The sequence below is a fragment of the Notothenia coriiceps genome, unplaced genomic scaffold, assembly GCF_000735185.1.
Source record: "Notothenia coriiceps isolate Sejong01 unplaced genomic scaffold, NC01 NC01_scaffold00037244, whole genome shotgun sequence".
NCBI classification, from domain to species: Eukaryota; Metazoa; Chordata; class Actinopteri; order Perciformes; family Nototheniidae; genus Notothenia; species Notothenia coriiceps.
The window spans coordinates 21673074-21694975 of NW_011369945.1; the positions used below are offsets into that span (position 1 = coordinate 21673074).

The 21902-nt window shown below is 38.3% G+C and overlaps 1 protein-coding gene across 1 annotated transcript in view; it reads left to right on the forward strand.

Annotated features, from left to right (window-relative positions):
- The first annotated feature begins 4043 nt into the window (after window positions 1–4043).
- Window positions 4044–21902, forward strand: part of LOC104965416 (zinc finger transcription factor Trps1-like) — a 74246-nt gene continuing 56387 nt past the window's right edge. The window contains exon 1 of the mRNA XM_010794372.1: window positions 4044–4536. The gene's annotated coding sequence lies outside the window, so the exon portion shown is untranslated. The remainder of the gene's footprint in view (window positions 4537–21902) is intronic.

The window sequence follows — 21902 nt, forward strand, 5'->3', positions numbered from 1 at the left end:
CCAGACATGGCCAACGAAAGGACACGGGCAGCGGTCCTTAGAAAATCACTGCACTTCTGCTTACAGTGAGACCACGGGGTCACTTTGCCCGAGACAGAGTGCAGCCAATCTCCTTTGACCTTGGTCTTCTAAACGCAGACAGTACAGCTTTATCAGCTGCCATCCCAGCAGACAGCAATGGACATATTGCTCTGAAAGAGACAGAGGTATTCAATTATAAATCCCATTGGTGTATTCCTTAAACATCTACTAAAATGTTGCCCCGCCATTTTCCAGATAGTTAAATATTCATATCATCGTTATTGCATTCTTGAAGTTAAAGTGGATGTTAAGCCATTAGGGATGTAAGGTTCATAGTGAGTGATAAAAATAATATTACATTACCTTGGCTAGCAGAGGTATGAGTCTGTTATATGATTACAAAAATAAAATCTAATGTGGATTAAGTAGGGTGTGTCCTGGTGAGTCAGCGTAAGGTACTGAACACGTGAAGGAAATGTCCAAATTTGAGCCCAAACCGACTACTTTAGTATTTTCAGTCTTCCTGACGCTGGATACCTCCACATGACTAATAAAATCAATATGCCCAATCATAGTTAAAACAAAAATGAAAGAAGATGTTTAGACAAAAACACAGGCATAAAAAAGTGGTTGAAGGAACCTCTTTGTTTAGGTAAGCGCCCGTCTACAGGACAGGCGTCTGCCAGCGAGCCACACTGACCAACTGGAAAAAATCAGCAAGCTGCCTCCAGACAAACTGGTGTGGAAAGAGAAAAAAAAAGTTACAGAATGTTAGAAACTAAACGCAGCATGATAGACAGTCAGACAGTCAGAAACACTGATCTAGAAAACAAACACTGAAGCACTAAAACCAAAAAGCCTAATTTATTACATATTAAATGTATTAAATGCTTGAGAGGGGTTTATTATTTAAAATAGAGAAGGTCATACCAGGTCATTAAACACCTATTATTAACAGTTTCAGTCTGTCTGTCAGTCAGTCAAGCTTTGTGTCTATGCCCTCCATTTAAATGATGGAGAATCAAAGAAAAGATATAAAGGGACATTAAGCATTACATTTCAAAGGACGGTCACACTGGGCCATTAAACACAGGGGAACAAACTTGAAGTCTGTCCCAGTGTCAGTGTAGTTGTATTTGAGTTTTACTGGTCTTCTGTGGACACTGGACAGGATCATAATTTTACAAATTCTAACAGAAAAACATGGTATGACTTTGATATTTTACTGTCTTTCATATTTTATGAAACTGACTGGGCAGTCTGGACTTCCAGCAGATTTGATAGGTAAGATAAAAGCAGAATGTATAGGTAAAGAGTCTGCACTAGATTCTTCTTAAAATATTGTGTTTTTCAGATTATTGAATAACTTCAATCAACAAAGAGACTTTCGCATACTTCTTGTATTTTGTACATCTAGGTTGTTTTTGTAAAAACTGTTTCAAGTCATTACTCAGTTTAGGGGTTTGTGTACAAACTGGAGAAACATAGAGTATTTATTGCTTACGAAATAACGAAAGGCAATTCTCTATACTGCATGTGCTGACTCAAAAGCTCTTCTCACAGGGATTATGCATATTGCTGATTACTGGGATATGCTTTGCTGTTGTGTACACACTTATTCATCGTCCTCTTTGTACTCCCTGATTGAGATCAGCTACCTCCAATGCTTGGCAATAAAGATGAAAACTGCATTGATCTATCGCTGCAAAGGACTCCAAAGCAGAGTCAAAGGATTTCCTTTCATGTGCAAAATATACTGAGTATATTTTGCATGGCTGCTGTGAATGCTGAATATCATTGTGCTACATCAATGAGAGATTGTATCCATTTCCTTCTCAGACTTTTAGTTCATGTGATCTTGTGTCAAGCTTGAACATGTTCATCTTCACCTTACAGCCCTAGATTAGTTACATCACTAGTGTAGTATGATTATTCATTTAATTTACCTTTATTCCATTTGCAATATTGTGTTTGTTTTACTTTTGAAGGAAATGCTTGATTATGCAACAGTAAAAATGTATTAGCCAATTATGACTCCAACTAGTTTATTACTGACACACAGACAGAAGCGGTCATAACAATATTTGAACAACAATTGAAACACAGTGGTTGCCGTGACAACACAAACATTTTGTCAGTGTAATCACAGCTATAGATGTTTCATCACAGGCAAGATTGCTTCACATATTGTATATTATGCTACATACTTCCTGTTATTGGGTGCAGGAAACAAAAGATGAATATTTTTGATACCAACAGGATATCATTAGTTGTAAATAGGAAGAGGAAACTATGGGACAGGGTTAAACAATCTCTTTCTTCAAGAAATGGACGAAGAAAATAATAGGGAAAGGCAAGAAAATGGAACATTTGAAACATAGATCAATGGGAGGTTTATGTGCAATACTTGCGGTAGGTGGCAGGTGTATTATTTCTTCAATGTGGCTTCCTCTCTGTGTTCTGTCCAAAGCCTTCACCACTCAGGAGGAGGTGGATCCAGCAGGGTGTATGCCTGGAGGCTGCACTATTGCCTTTAGCAAACATTTTTTACCTTCGGCTTTTGAAGGGAGAAGGATCGGTTTGGAGACTCACCCAACAGCCAGGTTTTCCAAGCTAACGAGGGCATTTTCATTATTGATGTCACACTTTATGTTTTCTTATTTATGGCACTCACCCTGAATGCAGAATACTTATTTTGTTCTATACTTACTATGCTGTTTGTCATTAAACTTGACATAATTCTTAAATGATTGCACACAGTTCATGTATAAACTTTGTACGTAATGTTAATAATGTAGTTATGTCTCTTTGCAGAACTTCAACACAAACATTATTCTAGATTCAGCCACTAGCCTTTAGTTTCTGGACAAGACTAATATTACATCTGGAATAATGTACGTTAAGGAAAATAAAAGTTAAGATCTATTTAGTAACATTTCAGCTGCCACTAGTAAAATTATCATTTTATAAAACCATGAATAATTATGATTTGATCATGCTCGCACAGTTTTATTTGCCCTCTGGTTAAATAGGTAGTGATAACAGATAAGAGTTACAAATGTATTAGCACCGCTGACCCTGTAGAGGAAATACCCCCTCCAATTTGTGTTAACACATTCAAACAAATCAAATTGTCAGAAGTTTTCATACTATGAGAGCGTAGCTTGAGTTTCAATGAGTTTTGAGGAAGTGAAAGATTCATTTACATTTTAAACATTTATAGAGGCTATAGTTAGATATTTACGAATGGTTTATTTTAAAGAGTTTATTAACTGACTTCAATTATACAAGTAAAACTATCCAAGAGCTTATTACAATAAGGTGTATAAAAACTGTCAATGCTTCATTAAATGTGTATTTAATTACTCACCTAAAGGGTGTTAGTATTATAAATACAGTCTGTAGTTTATTTGGTTTAGTTCTAACTCCATAAATATAATATTACAGTGTGTCACTTTAACGATGAGTGTTCTTGATTTTAGTGTAGAAGTTGAATTTGGTCTAATATAAACTCTGTAAATGTGTGCAACTGTGGTGTGTGTGTGACTGTGTGACATTAATCTTTTGATGTGGTTAAGTATGTGTAAATAAATGAGAATAAGGTGTGTGTGTGTGTCACTTGAAAAGACAATGTTTATGATATTCTATCAGTAGGTTATTTTGTTACATAGTTTAAAAAGTAATACAATACATGTCACTTTCATATTGAGTATTCAAGTGCGTAATTTATATGTTTTGGTATTATTAAGTGTGTAAATAAAATGTTAGTAAAGTGAGTCAGCATTCTTTATTTTGGATGAGTCATTGATTTTGTTTAATAACTTTTAAAAGAAGTAATACAGAGTATAACTTTAAGTGAGTGTTCTTGATTTGAGTGAGTAGCTAATGGACCTATGTTTTAGTATTAACTATTTAAAACAACATTGGAGTGTGCCAGCGTTTTTGCTTTTAGCCTAAGTTGATTTGGTTTAGATTTAAATGTGTAAATAAGTGAGATAACAGTGTGTGTCACTTTAAGAGTCAGTCTTCGGGTGGCTTCTTGATATTAATAGAGCTGCTGTGTCTTCCTCCTCTGACGTAATGCCTACAGCGTACAGAGAGACAGGCAGAGAGGTCCTGTCACAGCAAAGCGATAACACTAGTCTGAACAAAAAATAACAGATAACGAGCTGCTCTGCTTTGGTTTGCTGTGGCCAGCAAATCGTGGCTCTGCGCGGCTAAATAACATACTATAACATCGGAATATTGCACTACCAGAGCCAACCTCACTACTAAGCAGTCGGTATCAGCTTAGTTGAATGTGTTGCCGTGAAGCCTTAACTATCTCTCTTTCCCTCTCAGACCAAAGAAAAAAGAGAGAGCCAAGACACTGTCACCCCGTCCGACATCATCAACAAACAAAAAGCCCACAAAGAGACGAAGCAGCCAGCCAAGCAGCCAGCCACCATCTTAACAGGCTGCTGAAAGAGACACACACTGAGAGAAAAGAGGCTAATGCTTATTTTTGATCAACAGGTAAGCAGCACTAAAAGAAACACTACCAACACAAATGCACACCATGCACACAGCCCTCTCTACTAGTTGGTGCAGTGGCATTGTGAACGGCAACAAAAAAATGCATCGGCGATGCACGGTACGAGTTGTTGATGGCGAAATGCATGCTGTCGGACAAGTGGGAAGATGAAATGTGTTCGTTTTAAAAGGAAGCCGGGAAATCAATGGTGCTTTAGGAGACAACATATTGCTCTGTGGGTCGTTAGTAGTTTTACGACGGACAGCAGTCGGTTTGCGTCTTATGTAACTAACGGCCTGAGCAGCGTCGGTAAGGAAAGAGGGATCTGCTGAATGAGAGAGAGGAAAAGAGCAGCACCGCTTTGAATTCACATGGCAATTTACATTTAGGTTAGGACACCCAAACGCTACACAAATACAAATTGGGGGGCTACTGGGGACGGCTACTGCTTTGAGTTTGAAGCCAACACCAAGGAGTCGTGGAGTGACTTAGTCGCCTCAAGTAGGTTTGTGTTTTTCTAAGTTTTGTTTCTTGTTTTTGACATTTATTTACGCTAAGTGGCATCCCGACTTGAGTTGCTTCAAACCGGTAACTTGCATTGATTCTGTCCCTTCAAAGTAGCTCTCGTGTAACTTCTGTGTGTTACTTTTTGTTGTTTTCATTGATCACTTTTTCATTACTTTTGTGCCTGCAAACTTGATACTCAAGTTCAGATTTCTTGGTTCTCCTCTTATGACGCACGTCGTAGATAAAGAGTGAAAGAGGTTTATGCTGAAAGTTGAACGAGTTAGATGCTTGTAGTTTACTGGGTTAAAAGTGGAAAAGAAGTGACACTAGATCAAAGACATTGTGTTTGTCAAGTGGTTTACAGCCGGTATGGCGCTGTTTTTGCACCTCTTTCATTGTTAGGAAGTCCGAGAGCGCATGGTGGATGTGGATTGTCGTAAAACATCCCCAAACATCCTCTCTTATCAACTTTAGTACTTATTAGCTGATATATCACGCATTTATTTATTTGTTGTCTAACTTTTCATGGGTGATGCCGGGAAGCCTGAGTTGCATTTCCACTCAACTTTGTAAAAGTCCCCCCCCCCTGTTGTAAGAAACTGTGATGTTCCTTTGAGATAAGGGAGCTGGGTAGGCATGACAACTCTGTGGGGAGAGCAGAGTATGTGAAGCCAGTACAATGAGGCACACACTGCAAGGAAGCTTTTTACATAGTCCTTCACAGTTCTCCAATTCTGGCCCCTAAAGAACTGCTTGTGTGTGGACCGACTTTTATTCAACAGATAACCTTAGTATTTTTTTTTTTTTAAAGCAGAGCAGGCATGTGGGACTTTACTCTGACCCCACACTTGTTTTACTGTTGTTTGAGAAGCTGAAAGTTTGTATATTATAAAGTGATTTAATTAGTTAATGTGTTGAGTGGATACACATGTAAAGTTGCAGAACTTTTGCTGGCTTTTTTCCTATAGTACTTTAAAATAAGAAGCATGTATCTTCATCTTAACCTTCACGGTATTTCAATGTCAAGCAGATGTTTAGATAAAATGCTATACTGACTTTTAAAAAGTAAAGACTAAGTTTGACTTTCGTGATCTTAAATACTCACAACGTTTTGGTATGCAATATTGTCTATTACATTTAAAAGATATTCTCTGACAACTTTTGAAAGTGTTGTTCTCGGACACAGTAAAGCTTAGACATACATTGTTAAAACTGTAGAGTTACTTGAGGAAAAATACTAATGAACAAAAGTAATGAATGTACTTTTAAAGTTGTAGTTTGTTTTGCAATTTCCGAAGCAACATACTAAGACAAATCAAAGTCTGAGACTATAAAAGCTGAGTAATTGCTCTTTTTGAGCACTTCACTTTTACATTCAGCAGTGTATGCCAAACATATTTTCTTTTTAACATGTAGCATTATGACATGTTTGTGTTTTTCTTTTATTACTTTTTACTAAACAAAAGTCACAGAATTGTTTTCAAAGTTGAGTCAAAGTTTAACAGTACAAGCTCTTAATATTACTGTCCCACGTAAAGTTCAGTAAATGTCATTTCATTTAATACAGCTCCATGCGTAACCTTTTAAAACAAATTCCTACAAATGTAATAACGTTTTTCTGTATGCCTTTTGCTTTTTTAATTGACATGGATTTGATTTATTAGTTGGCAATGGCAACACAAAGTAAATCAGGATCAAGGGCTTTGACAGAAATGAACTTTTAATATATTTGGGACTATTTTTCAGACTTTTCTTTGCTGTCCTGTCTTGTCCATTTTGCCCGTTTATATTTTTCCCTTGGATAAACCAGCCTTGTGTATGGTTGCTCTTAACATTGACAAGTCGCATGTTCAGTTCATTCAGTCTTTTATGCGCAGACATGTATGTATTATGTGCCATTGTTAAACTTTTACAAACATTTAACATGTTTTTTCTCAGTAAAAATCTGATCTATCCATGTATCAATCTATCTCTATTACTTTAAAGTTTTTTACTCTTTCCAGACACTGGATATTATTGTAACGTACGTACGGCCTTGTTCGTAGCTGCTATTAAACGTCAAAACAGTTGACGACTTCCTAAAGAGAACCTCTGCTTGTAAAACTCTTTCCCGTATGTGTGTGTGAGACCGAGTGTGGGAGAGCGCAGCACTTTTTCGTGTGTGTCTGTATGGGTGTATGTGCCGAGGAGACAGCCATGGCTTACTCATATGGCTGCAATATGTGAAGTCTCTGCGGTGGAACTGGGAAGAGAGAAAGTTTTGAGAGAGGGAGAACACATGGAGCGAGGGAAGTCAGAAATGTCCTGTTCAACTAGCTGGAATGTATCTCCTGTGTTTTATTGATGGTTTGATGTTCTGTAAGACATGAGGAACAACTGTAGTGATTTTGTGGGCTGCCATGCATTTTGTCTTTGGTCGTTTCACAGCAGTACTGTGTACATGCGAGAACGGTCGGTTTGAGAGTGTAAAAAGACGCTTTAACTAAGTCCAAACGGCTTTTCTTTGGGAGAATTGAAAGGATTTCATTGGTGGACGCGAGGCTGTTTTAACTACATCAAAAGTATCGTGGTCATAAAAGAGTTTGGAAAGAAAGAGACAAGTTTGTTTCATTCAAACTACATCTTGCTTTTTGTTTTATATACCTTTTGGAAAGATGGTAAATTAGTATCTCTTTAAGAAAAAGTTATCTGTAGTTATTTTATACTTTTATACACATTGAAACCATAAACATGGGAGCCAGAGTGTTTCTATGTAAAGATAGGAAATCAGACAAACTATTGCAAATACTGGGTCACCTTCAGAAGTTGTAGAAACCTTGAATGAACTGAATATTACAAAATACAATAACCTCACTAACACTACATACAAACCGATTTTTCAACTTTAAAAAAGTTAACAGTACTGATAAAAGTTTGTTCAACTTATGCCCAACTTTTATGGTGCCTCCTTTACATGATACTGTAAGAGTTTTGGGTTAGGTTAGGTATTTTTTTATGCCTGATGAAATGTGTCTTTATTAAGGAGACATTTAAGGAGAATGAATTCCTGCTAAACCTCCGTCCCTTGGTCGCTGCTGTCTCCTTTAAGTCGGGACTGATGCGTGTTCTCACTCAAAACGCTGTGTCCTGCTTCAGCTTGTTTTAATACTCATAACTTTCATCGTGGCTTACTATTGCTGGTTCTGTAAACTGTGATGGCCTTTTATCATGCTAGCAAGTAATCCTTTGAACAGACCAAACCCTACCGTTTTGAGTATGTGAAAGTAAAAAAGGGTTTGTCTCTCTTGCTTGAGGAGATACCAGAAATTAAATGTAGGTAAATATTTAGGAATTCTAGAAGTTAACTGCTAGATGTGACTGAAGTGGCGCCAGTAGAAGTTGTTTAAAACTTTGATTTTACCGTTTTATTTAAGTTTTACCTCTGGCTTTTTTCTTATTGTGTATTTTGATTTGTCAGAAGATTGTTTAAAAAGCTTTGCTCAAATTATATAGCACAAGTGTTTCCAGCTGACATCACCTAACATTTCCATTCCTCGCTATAAAGCTCATGTCAGTATAAAATCTGTGCTTTTCACAATAAAGCAGATCCTCTTTTTAAACCCAAGTAATTCAGAAGGCACAGGATGTTTTTTCTTTGAAGTTTTTAAACGTTTTTTTCATTATTTGCATTCACAACTCCCCTTTATTTCAAATTTCTGCACCCATTTATTTATGAACATGGACTGTCTTAACTTACTGTTTCCAATAAGCAGAAAACCGATAGCATCTATTAGAGCAATCAGCCATTATTCATCTCAACCCTGCCTGCATTTCATATAAAGGAACACATCCATTTGTCACGGATAGTTTATTTAAAGAAAAAAAAGAACTTTTTGCAAAGCTTCTGGCTCATAGCTCAGCAGCTCGCACTTATAGTGTTTTTTATTTCTCTCGTATCTCAAGGACACACTTATTTTGAACTTATTTGACTGTCTGGGCACATTGTTCTGTTTCTTTTATTGCTTTCTTCTAGATACTTGTAACGTGGGGGATGCAGGGATTGAAGCGTATTCTCTTGTTGCAGTTACTGGAAGTCACTCTGGAAAAAAGATTGTCTGCTAAATGCCCCAAATGTCATCCCCACTCTGTCTGTGGTTAATGCAGCCTTGTTTAGGCTTGAGTTAGTCTCTAATGTCTTTGGTCTTATTTTAGACTTTTAAGTCTGTCTTTTAGACGGCCTGCTTCAGATAACGAGCACATGGTCTTGGTTTAGGGTGAAATGATTCTCTTTCACCCCCCACCCCCCATTTTGTAGTTTTTTTTTTAAAACAGACAAATCCTAAATATGGTACGATTTTTCATCCAAGTGAGTAAATAATCCTTCTGTCACGATACAGTGGAGGCTGATAAAGTGGTGGTTTAGCAGATTAAGGCAAGAGTAGAAGGTGATGAGACTATGTTACCCAAAGGTTGTTCAAACCACACAACCCCTCCTTGCACATTGTAACCTACTCTACGAGGATTAGTTCAATTGTATTTTGTGGTATGAGAACATCTTGTAAACCTTTCTTTACAACACATCTTTGCCTCCTGAGATAGTTATTGAAAACTCAGTTGTGTGAGAAACCTGCTGGCTTTTTATGAGTTGCGAGTTCTGACTGCTTTGACTCAGCAGTGTACTCGGCACTCTCATGCTTCCTGTGCACCCACACGTTCATTTATCAATCACTGTTCATATGAGTTTTGACCTTATGTAAGACACAGTGGGTGATTTGTTTCATGGCTGTGTTCAATTAACTTTGAAATAAATCAAGATTTAATTGAAAATGAATCAAAGCTCATTTGCTCAACTGGAGCAAATCAACTGAAGTTTCCAATAAGTAATATGTTCTTGTGTGGTTTTTGTTTATTTTCACATTCACTAAAGAGCTGTAGTTTCTGTCTATGATCCATATGTTGGACACATTTGTGCTTTAATCATAAAGCTATAAGCTACACGTTTTCCACAAGTCTTAAACGCTGTGTGCATTTATGTTTCTGCACTTCTGCATTGTCCACCTTTCTCAAAGCTACATTGTTTGCGGGGTTTGGAAAAGAAAAAGAGTAAAAAAAAGAGCTCAGATGTTAATGACTGAATGGCATTAGGAGAACAAAATGTAGCATTCCTATAAACGCTGACTGTATTAAAACAGATTCCACCGAGTTTGTTTGCTTCTGGAAGTCTGGTCAGATTTTATGTGAATAAAACAGACCGGCATGTGTTTTAAATATTGATGTCACAGAGATCTTAATAAGAAACGCTTGGAGGCCCTGAGGTATTTGCATTAGCTCCCCATTAAAAGATGGTGAATATTTTTTTTATCGAGACTTTGTAAATATAGTACGTCAGCCTATTTACACACGGAGGCTGCATTAAAACTTAAAAGCACGTTTGATTTGTGTTGTACATTGGCATTGTAGCTTGTTGTGGTAATAGTCAATAAAACCTTCGTCTTAATAGTTTAATATTTGAAATTGGAGCTCCACGTTAAAAGGTTATGTCAAATAACAATAACTTGGGAGCATAAATATTGAGCCAAAACCTGCAGCAAAAATCATTAAAGGGGAATCAATTTCACAATTAGAGTGAATTATTGTGGAATTGCCCTTTTACATTTTTTAATCCTTGCATAATTCATTTGAATGAGATCCAATACGGCTGTTTCTCATAGATACAGTATCTAATGAGTCTGTAGTTTGTCACAACAGGTCCGCGTAGTTTCATTTATGATTTCATTTTCTTGACATTTGTGGTTATGTTGTGTCATTTACACTCCTACGTCAGTATATACGGGTAGCCACAATTATTCTTAGCCTTATTTGCTTGGGTGTCTGCTCTCTTTTACAATAATTGAGTGGTGTCGGAAAACAGAAAAGGATATTCATGCTTGTATTGCTACGTACGTTTAGAAAAATCAAACTCGTCTTGAAAAGATCACAGTAAACATGCAGCTTGAATCTGGTTTTCCCTGAGATCATTTTGTCTTTATGCCAGTCTTTATCTGATTATGTAAAGCTTTGCCTGTTGTCTATAACTACAGGGACACCAACAGTGAAATCTAAAAGTCTATCTATTTCAGGGTATTATCCCATAAGTACTTATTACAATCTTTATCACATATTTTATATTGAAAAGGTTAGCAGTTTTGAACATCTGAAAGTAAAAAGTATGTAAAAATACATTTCGCATGCAATTTCAAGTGATTAAAAAAAGAAAAGAAAAAAAGAACAATATTTAAAAGTAACGTTGGTTTTCTTCAGAACATAAATTATGGGTTTAGATAATGGCAAATATCATATATATGCATTCAAAAGCAAGTGATAAGACGGGACAATGAGGTAATAAGAAAAGAGATTATACAGACGGTGAGTGTGACATGCTCTAAAAGCTGTGAAAACGCATGTAATCCCGAGGTGTTATGAGTACATTTGTGTACTTTGCTCAAGTGTTCCCGTGAACCCGGCTCCATCTGTAAATTCTTCCACTTTTCGCCCAACAGACAGACAGTGAAAATTATCTGTGGAAAATGTGACAGTGGCATGAATTTGAATGTGATTTATGTTGTAAGCTTCTTTGTGTTGAAGCTGAAAAGGCTGTGCAACCCACAGATGGGGAGAGTACTGAACCATTTGCCTCAAGTACTGTATGCTTAATTCAGCGAGACTTTTCTCAAGTAGAAGTGTTTTGTTTTTTTATCGCTGAAGCCACCCGGGTAAAAGTTGTCTCGATAAAAGTAAATGCACGGTAGATTGATTCTGGATGAAAGAATATCATTTGATTGTATGCATAGCAAACTGCCTACAGTTAAAACGACAAATCCACCTGTTGTTTTTAGTCAACATGTTATGAAAATGTATGAGAGATGAAGGACAGGGGAACAGTATTTTATGTCCCCTTTTCTTGAGTTGCCATCAAGCCTTATCTGAGTTTTTTGTCACATGTGATTTCAAGCCTCTGTAGTTCATTATCATGGCACCCCTTCCTTCCTGCTGCATATCAGAAATGAATCAGTAATGCCTACTTTCACATGTTTATCGTGCAGTGGTGGAGAGCATTCGTCTCCACTCAGCTCAGCATTGTTGATAGATGCCTATCAGTTATTGTAAAAGCCTATCCGCACTTATCTCCTTCTCTTGAGGTCAAATCTGTTTTAGTCACTGCGAGGGTATGATTGAACTGGTTGTTTTCTGTACTGGGGGTTAACTGTCTTTTTTCTATCAACAGTCAAACCAAGACTGCACACAAACACACATGCAGTTGGATTTGTTAGCTGAGAAATGTGTTGCTTTCTCTCTGTTTCCCTTTCTCTGTTTCATTATCTCTAAATCTCTGCTTCTCTATACTGTAACACCAGAAAGGAGCATGTTAGTCACTTGTGCTTCATCTTACCATAACCCTTCTCAAAATACTTAATCAACTTTCTCAAAGAATGCAATTTAAAGTTCCACTTTAGGTGTAAATACACTGACATTTGTTTGCTAGTGTGACGCAGTTACAACAATATTTAACCCAAGATTTGATGGCAGTTTTTTCAGTGGCATGACATGCCTTTTTCCTCTGTCCTGATACGCTATCTGCTCTCATGTACATGTGGAACACAATTATGACTGTTCACAATATATGTATATGTGTATCAGCCTGTGTGAAATATGAAGCGATTTGTTTCATTTCTGAAGTTGTACATATGGCCTAACTAAGTACCTGCTATGGGGACTCGTTTTTACCGCTTTTAAAACATTCAGACTCTCTCTCTCTCTGACTTTCTCTCTCTGTGTGCACACACACACACACACCGTCACATGCATACACACATACACATACAGCCCCATTAGTATTGTAGTCTGGGCTCTGGCTAAAACATCTGGTGGCTGAGTAACTTTTCAAAGTGGTCTTTGTCCTCGCTCTTTGTGCAGGCATGCATGTGTCTGTCAGTGTGAGTAGTTGTGTGTGTGTGTGTGTGTGTGATAAGGGGCAGACTTTTTATGGCGTCCCGTCAAATTAAAACTATGATTTAAACAACTAACATGTACGCTTTTTTTTTCATTAAAGCCACACCAGTCTCTGCAGAGTTGTTGCACGTGCTCCTGGCTGTGTGGACTGTAGAAAAAAACATTAGGCATGGATCTCGTACCTGTAATGTCTGAAGTCCCCGTCTGGCCTGTAATTGTATTCATGTAACCCAGGCTGGACGCTCCATGGCAGAGAGACCGGGGGGGGGGAAGAAAGCACAGGGAGACATGACACCCTTAGCTTGACATTTCAACCTAAATCTGAAAGAACCAGTGAAATGTGGTTAGATTCAGCAAAGTGTCTCACCTGTTCTCCGCAGGATGGAGGCTCGGTTATTTTAATCCTGTTGAATAATCTGCAGTAGCAGCTTTGGGTTTTAGAGGGTACAGCCGTTCTGACAGTTTGAGATGATGCCTGCAGGGCTTTGCTTCAAACAACATCAACTGTGAGACGGGCAGGGACTCATCTTCTCTTACAGTATTTAAGATTGCTCTATCAACATGTTTAAAAGTGGAGCATCTTTTCTTGGTACAACACTTTTTTGATCATATCATATATAATGGAGATGAACTGAAATGGTAGACTTTAGGTCTGGTCGTTTTTGTTCTTCCATTAATGTATTGGCACTTTATCTACAGTGTGATCCCATGATAGGGTCCTTTTGTAGGCTTTGCCACAGTATTGACTTGTTTTCAATAGAGATCAATTCATAGGAGAGAGAGAGTCTTTCAGAGAGTCATAATTGTGGCTTTGTAAACGTTTCAAGTATTTGGCTTGATAGCAACAATGAAAATGTGGTGAAACTGAGTTTTTTGCATGAGTTTAAGGATAACAAATCTGAACCAGATCCCTTTTTTAAATGCTAAGTATGGTCAATTGTCATCCAAGCTTTTGGGTTCCTTCTAGCATTTAAAGACTGCTAAGCTAAATGAAATGTGTTACCATCAGTATATTCTTTTTTGTGGATAGATAATAACTTGATGGTCAGCATGTTTTTTAAGGAAATCTCTCTGAAAGGGGAAGTGTTCTGTTGGTATTTTAACAACAGACTGTTCAATTGTCAGCACTCCCTTTAACTGATCTGATAAGTGATATTTTTTTTCACGGTCAGCATGTTCTTTTGGCCTAAAAAAAAAAGTAAAAAAAGTCTACTTGCTGAGAAATGTGTGCGTGTGTGTGTGCATGTGTGACCGTGTGGTTTGAAGTGTCTACTGTGTGTGTGATCAAGTGGATGCATGGATAGATGGATGATGGAGGGAGGGAGGTGGTTCTTTTTTGAAATGGAAATTAAGGGGGCGCACATCTGGGGGTCTTTCAGACTTTTGTGGGGGGAAGAGGAGAAGGTGGGTGTCAGAGGCCCACAGTCAGAAGTGTGTGTGTGTGTGTGTGTGTGGGTGAAGAGGTAGGGGGTTGGGGGTTAAAGTAGAATAGATGAAAAAGTGGGAAGAGGGAAAGGGTAGTTTTTCATTTCTGGGGAGGTAGGAGGCAGGAGATAAGGGAGAAAGAGAAGTGTCTTTGGTCAGTGTTGGCCTGTGGAGTGAGACAGGGATGGATGGATAGATTAATGGATTGAGGGAGGGAACAAGGAAGTGACACAGTAGGAAAGGAAAGTTAGAATAAACAAAGCTGTGATAGGAAGAGTAATGCTTAGGTGGAAATGGAGTAAAGAAGGATGTACGCAAGGATAGACGAGGAACTCATTTGCATAGCCACAGCAGTGGGTGGAAGGAGGAAAAGGGGGAGAGAAAAGGGGGCAAAAGATCACTTGCTATAGTCGAAAAACTTTACGGCTGACAGTTAAATTTACTCCGGGCCTGTGTGTGTGAGTGCGTGTGTGTTGGGGTGGGTGGTAAAGCCCAGCAGGGGGCATGGCGTTTGTTCTGCAACATGGCTTTTGGGCTTTTTAGTGCTTCACACTCAAGTTGTCCTCTCTCTCTTTTCTTCAGGGGCCTAATTCACCTAGCTGTGAGAATCTCTCTTTCACTGACGCTTTCAGGGCTTTCTCTCTCTCTTAGTCAGTGAGTTAAATGATTAGATTATAAAAATGTCAGTTTAGTGTCTGAAGAGCAAGTGTTGGGAGGAGGTTCAGGAGAGCAGGGCAGATGACGTGCCGTGACAGATCCACTGTAGCTTTTGTGATCTCTTTAGTCAGCCACTCCCTCTGCTGTCTTTTGTTCTTTCAGTCAGTTGGACATCTTCAACGCTCACATCCCTGTAAAACATGAAATGTGTGTTCTCCAATACTTGAGGTGCACTTTATGTGTCTTTACCAGATTCAAATAAAACCTCAGGGAACGTGTCTGTTGGGAGAATAAGACAAAACAAGCGCTCCTCATGTTTTTGTTTTTCAAATAATAAAAATCCTTTCAGGATTAGTTTGGCAAGGTGTGAAGTAAAGGAAAGCTCCGGCTCCATCTTGCCATGTGCTTAACGCAGCTTTAAAATTGGAGTCATGTCTTGAAGGATAAGATAAAACAAGCGCTTCTTGTTTTGTTTTTCAGGATGTATTGGAGTAATATTGCACCACAGGCTTCTCTGTGACTATACATGTGGGGTTATGAAGCAAAGTTGTAAGGATGTGAAATGTCTCTCAGGAGTATTACTGAAGAATGAGGTAGCTTTGACAGCGTTCATTTTCACAGATGTAAGACAAGGAGAGGGGAAAGATGAAAATAAAATAAAAACAACAAGTAACAGATCATAGTAGATGAGTTAGCGGCAGCGGTTAAAACAAGTGAAACATAAATATCTGCACATGTAGTCGGTTAAAAACCTAAAAGACTTTGCAAAATGGTGTGCATTATAGTACGTAATTTAAAGGTCCCTGTCCCTCTAAAATCCCAAGAAATCCATTATAAATGCATACAATTTGAGGATGAGGTTACATTTGTGGCATCTGAATAATAAACCTGACTTTATGAAGGATGATACAGCTCTATGGCATTTAGTCAGGATCTATATTTCCTTGCAAATCAACAATGCAACATTGGAGAAATTCCTTACTGCAGTCTAAGAAAGTGAAATATGCTTTGTCATTCAGTCACTTGATCAGATTGGTAGCTAAATAGAAGAAGCATATCAAAGAAAAGTTGACGACTACTAGTATCTTGAATTGAGACACATGGAGAATGTATGTACTGCTGTGATATTCCTGCATTACCAAAAAAAAAACAACCGACTTGCTATGATCATATTTGGTTTAGTATTTAGATTTTTGAGTTGAGTCCAGCGCTGCCTTGACATCACTGAGGCCTTTAATACCTCCCAGTCTTGCTTCCCGCTTGTGATCAACAGGGATAGCTGCTTCACTTGGCCAGCGTGCAGATAGAAGGCCTCTGGAAAGGAATATAAAGTCAACATTGTGTGTGTGTGTGTGTGTGTGTGTGTGTGTGTGTGTGTGTGTGTGTGTGTGTGTGTGTGTGTGTGTGTGTGTGTGTGTGTGTGTGTGTGTGTGTGTGTGTTTTAAGTTTGTCCAGACATTTTTCCCGTCAGGTCGGCTGCTTGCAGGAAACGTCCGATTCTCCAGGAGTGGAAAGTGTGTGTGTAAACATGAGAGCGAGAGTTGTCTAGCGAGTGTGTGACAGTGTGTGCACAGTGTATCAGCATGTCTGTGTATGTGCGTGCGTGTGACTGACGTAATGTTTGAGCTTACCCTGACAGAAACACACCAAACCGTGACCCACACAACGCGGTGTGTGTGCATGTGTACGTGTTTAAAATAATCAGATGTGCTTGGCAGACTTGTGAGCTGTATGTTTGGAAGTGTGCGTTTCTGGCAGCGCTGTAGTTTGTTTTCCGTATTTGTGGGGAAAAGACAGCTAGCAAGCGTCAACAATCAACATGTTGATTTATGCAGCTACTAGTTCCTTCCATTACGCCTACAACTACCGCTGAAACAAAGTTTGTTCTCCATTATTTTAGTTTGATGTATTAGAGTCTTAGTCGTGGAGAGCAAGGTCAAAATCAACGGTCCCGTGTTGATTTATGCAGCTCCTGGTTTCCTGCTGCTATCAAGGCGGGACGTTCACACCGTTCAGCAGGCAAATTTGAATACTGTCGTGACTGTGGTGGCTAAATCCTTCTTCTACCTCCCACACCTGAAGGAACGGCAATTTCTAATATGCAGAAGATCCAGCAGGACAAGCATGTCAAAGCTAATTCAGATGTAGACTCCCCAATGTTGTAGTTTTTTTTTTTTATAAATAAAGTTGTATTTCACCATATAGATGGAGAAATAGCAAAAGGGGGCCAATTAAGGTTGTTATTTGAGATTGAGATTTAGATTTAAAGGGTCTATCATTTGTCCCATATATACCCCAAAACTTGGCATAATAAAACCGTTAATTAAACAATTAGTAACAATTCTTAGTGGCTGCATTGTTTCTAGACTAAATACATTCTTAAAGGAATTTGTTGACTAACCAAATCGTTGATTTAATCTAAATAAAAAAAATGAACAGATCGGTGAATCCTAGTATCATTAAAAAGCTTTCTTTTCTCGGAAATAAGTCATTCAGCATTAAAATAATATCAAAAATAAGATCAATACTACCATTAGTTGACTAATGGACTAAGTGAAAACATATTTGAGTGTTATGAAAGATGCCTTAGCCTTCAGATCTAGTAGCATATATAGGCCTTCACACTCCACAGGCAGAAGTGTACTCTGCCATTCCTTTGATTGTCTCATGTGGGCAAAGAGGAACATGTTTTTTTCTACAGGGAAGTGACATCGTGACAGTAACTTGCACGTGCGTCTGTGTCAGACAAGTTGAAAGCCCTGGGCGTCTCTTACATTACTAAAAAGAAAGACCACTCCCTTATCTTTAAGCAGCATTCAAAAAGATCTGGTTATTCAAGGTTTCTGATTGATGTTGTTTTATTGTCATGACAACACACTTAATAGAGGAGTTTCTGCATCTCTCTTTTATTGTTTTCAGGATATTCTCATGAGCTGACTTAAGGAATTAAAGCCTTTTTAGTTTTAAAAATGGACATACATTATTGAATTCTCTGATGGGTGAATCGATTTATTGAACAATTCATTTTGCCCAACATTCATTTAACTGAATTTGAGTGATCAGTCAAAAGGAATTTGTCAGGAAGTATAAAATATTCTGTGTGTGACATAGACAGTCATCAGAACAGCCGTTTGACACGGACATCAGCAGTTAGTGTCAGCTGCTTACAGTGGGCTCCGCTTTCTGACATGTCCTCCGCTGGGAGCTATCTCGTTAGTATTTTCCAGCCAAGGTATAAAAACGGTATTGTTGAAATGTTTTTCTTTCCCATCAGTCCACTGAACTGAAAGCTGTCATAACACAGGAGCTGTCACTGACTGACTATTAGTCGCACCTTCGGGGTTACTATGATATAGGTTTGTCTTTTTAAAGAGAAGAAAACCGTTTTCACATCCGTACTAGAAACCTTTGTTGATACAACAATACAACACAGTTTCTTTCTGCCTTATCTTTGTTTTTAAGCTCATGATGTACATTTCAAGCTTATTTGTGGAACATTATAAAGGCTCCTGGTTATTTCATAGCGTGTTCAAAGGAGCAATGAAGAACAGATGTATCTCCTTCTCCCGTTTGCCTGCTCTCTTGCTTCGTATTCAGGGTTTAATGTTGAATCCGTTTTCGCTAGTAACGAGTTAACAGATGAAAAAAGAGACCTCCTCTTAAGTTTTTCTGCCTGTCAGTTTATCCAGGGATACCGTAGTTGTGTTCTAACTTCAAATGAGTCTTCCTGGTCTTACCACAAATAGCAAACAATTAAGAACTTTTAGAACATTTTAATATGTTTAGCTATTAAACTTTGCCCTAGCTGACGTATGAATTTGGAACTAAAGCTGAGTAAGCAAACCCAAAACAACAATAACTTTAAGATGCAGCAATAAACTAGTGTAATCATGTTGCTTTCAGATTTGTTTTCTTTGCAGTCAATATTTTATGTCTGTGTTGGATCGCTCTAAGCTAAATCCTGGTAAAAATATCTATTCGCAAATTCTGTGTGACTGCTTGTGAGATCTGGTTTTCTCTGTTGAGCATCAGGCACCGTAACTTTTTAAGAGCAAACAATCAGAACAACTGAATAAACCCATTATTTTCATATGTAGCCTTTGAATAAACAGTGTGGTTTCCTGTCCGTCCATTGAGCAATGGATGGAATGTGGAACTTAACATCTAAAAACAAACCAACATGCATCAGAGAAAAGTCCTTTTTATCTGCCTTTCTGTTTGCAGATCTGTTCTTTGTATCGATACAAGATAAAGTTTTATTAGCACATGGAAAGACCACCATTGTGAATTTGGAATCCAAACAACAAAACTGACTAAAATAATCAATTTCAGATGTAAGGGTTGAGTTGAATATGAAACAATGTGTTCTTTGTGCTTTAATTGGTGGAATATGGAGTTTAACTCTGTCGACATCACATTTAAAACGCAGTAAGACGCATGAAAAAGGTTTTTACAAAGACAACAATTTTGTCTTTGTTTGGAAAAATAAATGAAGGATGAGAAAATAAAAATGTATAATTTAGTTTGACCACCATGTCATTTGAAACAGCATTAGCAATAACAAATCAGAAAACAATAAAAGATCAGTACAAAGCTTTTCATGGTAAAAATGATTGATAATGAGTTTGGTGTGTGTGTGTGTGTGTGTGTGTGTGTGTGTGTGTGTGTGTGTGTGTGTGTGTGTGTGTGTGTGTGTGTGTGTGTGTGTGTGTGTGTGTGTGTGTGCGTGCATGAGTTGTATTTAGACTACATTTCACAGGGAGGCCCTGTCTCTGTTTTTGGGTTGGTCTCTCTTAATTCCCCTCCTTCTTGTCTCTCGATCAGACGATCTGTTTGTCTGTTGTGGTCAGTTCTCAATTTAGCCTGAGGAAAACCCAACTCCACACACTATATCTCTCTCTCTCACACACACACACACACACACACACACACACACACACACACACACACACACACACAGGCACAGGCACAGTATTTTGGCATTGAGCTCAAACAAAGCCACAATGGTCCAGCCCTTGGCTACACAGCCAAGATGAACTGACCACTTTGACGTCCGTCTGGACACAAGCGCAAAAAAACACACAGAGTAGAATATAATAAAAAATATCCGTCATTTCATCTTTGTGATGAAAGTGTCCTCCGGTATTTTATTAGATTTCAAGATTTTCCCAAAATATGCAATGTTTGAGCTTTGTTTTGGAAGTACCACTCTTAGATCTAAAGTGTGTCTTGTACTCTATGTCGAATGTATTCAGATATTTGTTGGAAGAGTTTAAAAAGGAGAGGAAAGCTTTTCTTTGCTCTCAAGAAAATAAGTCGGGAAAAGTATTTCTTTACTTATTGACGTGTCTGAGTGGGCACACCACACCCTGACACACACACACACACACACACACACACACACACACACACACACACACACACACACACACACACACACACACCCTTTGCAGGGCCCCAGCTAAAAGCAGAGGGGACTGTTTCCTGTCTTTCCAACCACGCCCTGAGGGAAATAAGAAAAGTGTATAGGGCACTTGTATTTTGGCAAATACAGTTTATCTGTATCCTGAACTTGTACTTTTCTTGTTTGTTTGTTTTTTTGACATAAAACAGTGTGGTTATGTGGGATAAGAGAAAGTCAGACACAGTTGATTTAATAACCTCAGAGTTTCTGGTTCTCATGGTGTGTTCCACATGTGGTCTAGAAGAGAATTCTTTATATTGAGTTACATGAGGTGTGATACTATGTGGGAAGGTGATAATATAAAGACCGTCAGCATGTAAAGCTCAACCATCTTCATTGCCCTTTCTCTAATCTCTCTCTTCACTAAATATTTTCTCTTGCCTTTCTTTCTATGTCTTTTAGTGTCTGTTGTTTCTTCACCATGTTATATGCCCAAAGGTATGTGAACGCCCTGTCTGGGGTTGGTTTCTCATGGGTTAGTTAGGGTACCGTAGGGCCCTTAGTTCCAATTAAGGGAAAGTCTTAATGAAGTAACATAAGTTCGGCAATACTACCAGCTTCCAACTTCCTGGCAACATTTTGGCTAAGGCTATCTCCTGTTTTAATATAACAAATATAACTATGCCCCCCTTAGTAAACACAGTAAGGTCCATAATGTGTCTACTGGTCTGAACAGAGACCTGACATCAACTCCATTCAACACATTTTAAGGATCAAGTGGAACACCGACCAAGATTCAGGCACCTTATCACCCTAAAATCAGTGGTTAAACTCCTTAAAGCACTTGTGGCCAGGATCCCAAATATTGTGGAAAGCCTTCCCAGAAGGGTGGAGGCTGTTCTGGCAGCAAATGTATGCCCATGGTTTTGGAATGAGATGATCAGCAATCACGTTTGGGTGAAATATTTAGGGCTCAGCATATGTTTTTTGAATATCTATTTACTTTTGGGTATGTATTTTTTTCTCCATTTGTATTATTTACTCTTTTCATAATTTGGTACGGTCACCTGCAGTTTGCGTCATGAAAGATTAACTGTTCATGTGTGTGTATATTAAATGTGTGTGTTTGTGTGTTCATTTTTGCCCAGGTGGTCATTGCAAGGATAAAAAAGATTATGAAAATCCTTCAAGTGAGGATATGTGCATGTGTGGGTGTCGTCATATTTAGACTGTGTGTGTGTGTGTGTGTGTGTGTGTGTGTGTGTGTGTGTGTGTGTGTGTGTGTGTGTGTGTGTGTGTGTGTGTGTGTGTGTGTGTGTGTGTGTGTGTGTGTCGTCGTCTCTACGTACGTAGTGTAGTAGTGTACGTAGTACGTAGTAGTAGTAGTAGTACAGTAGTACGTACGTA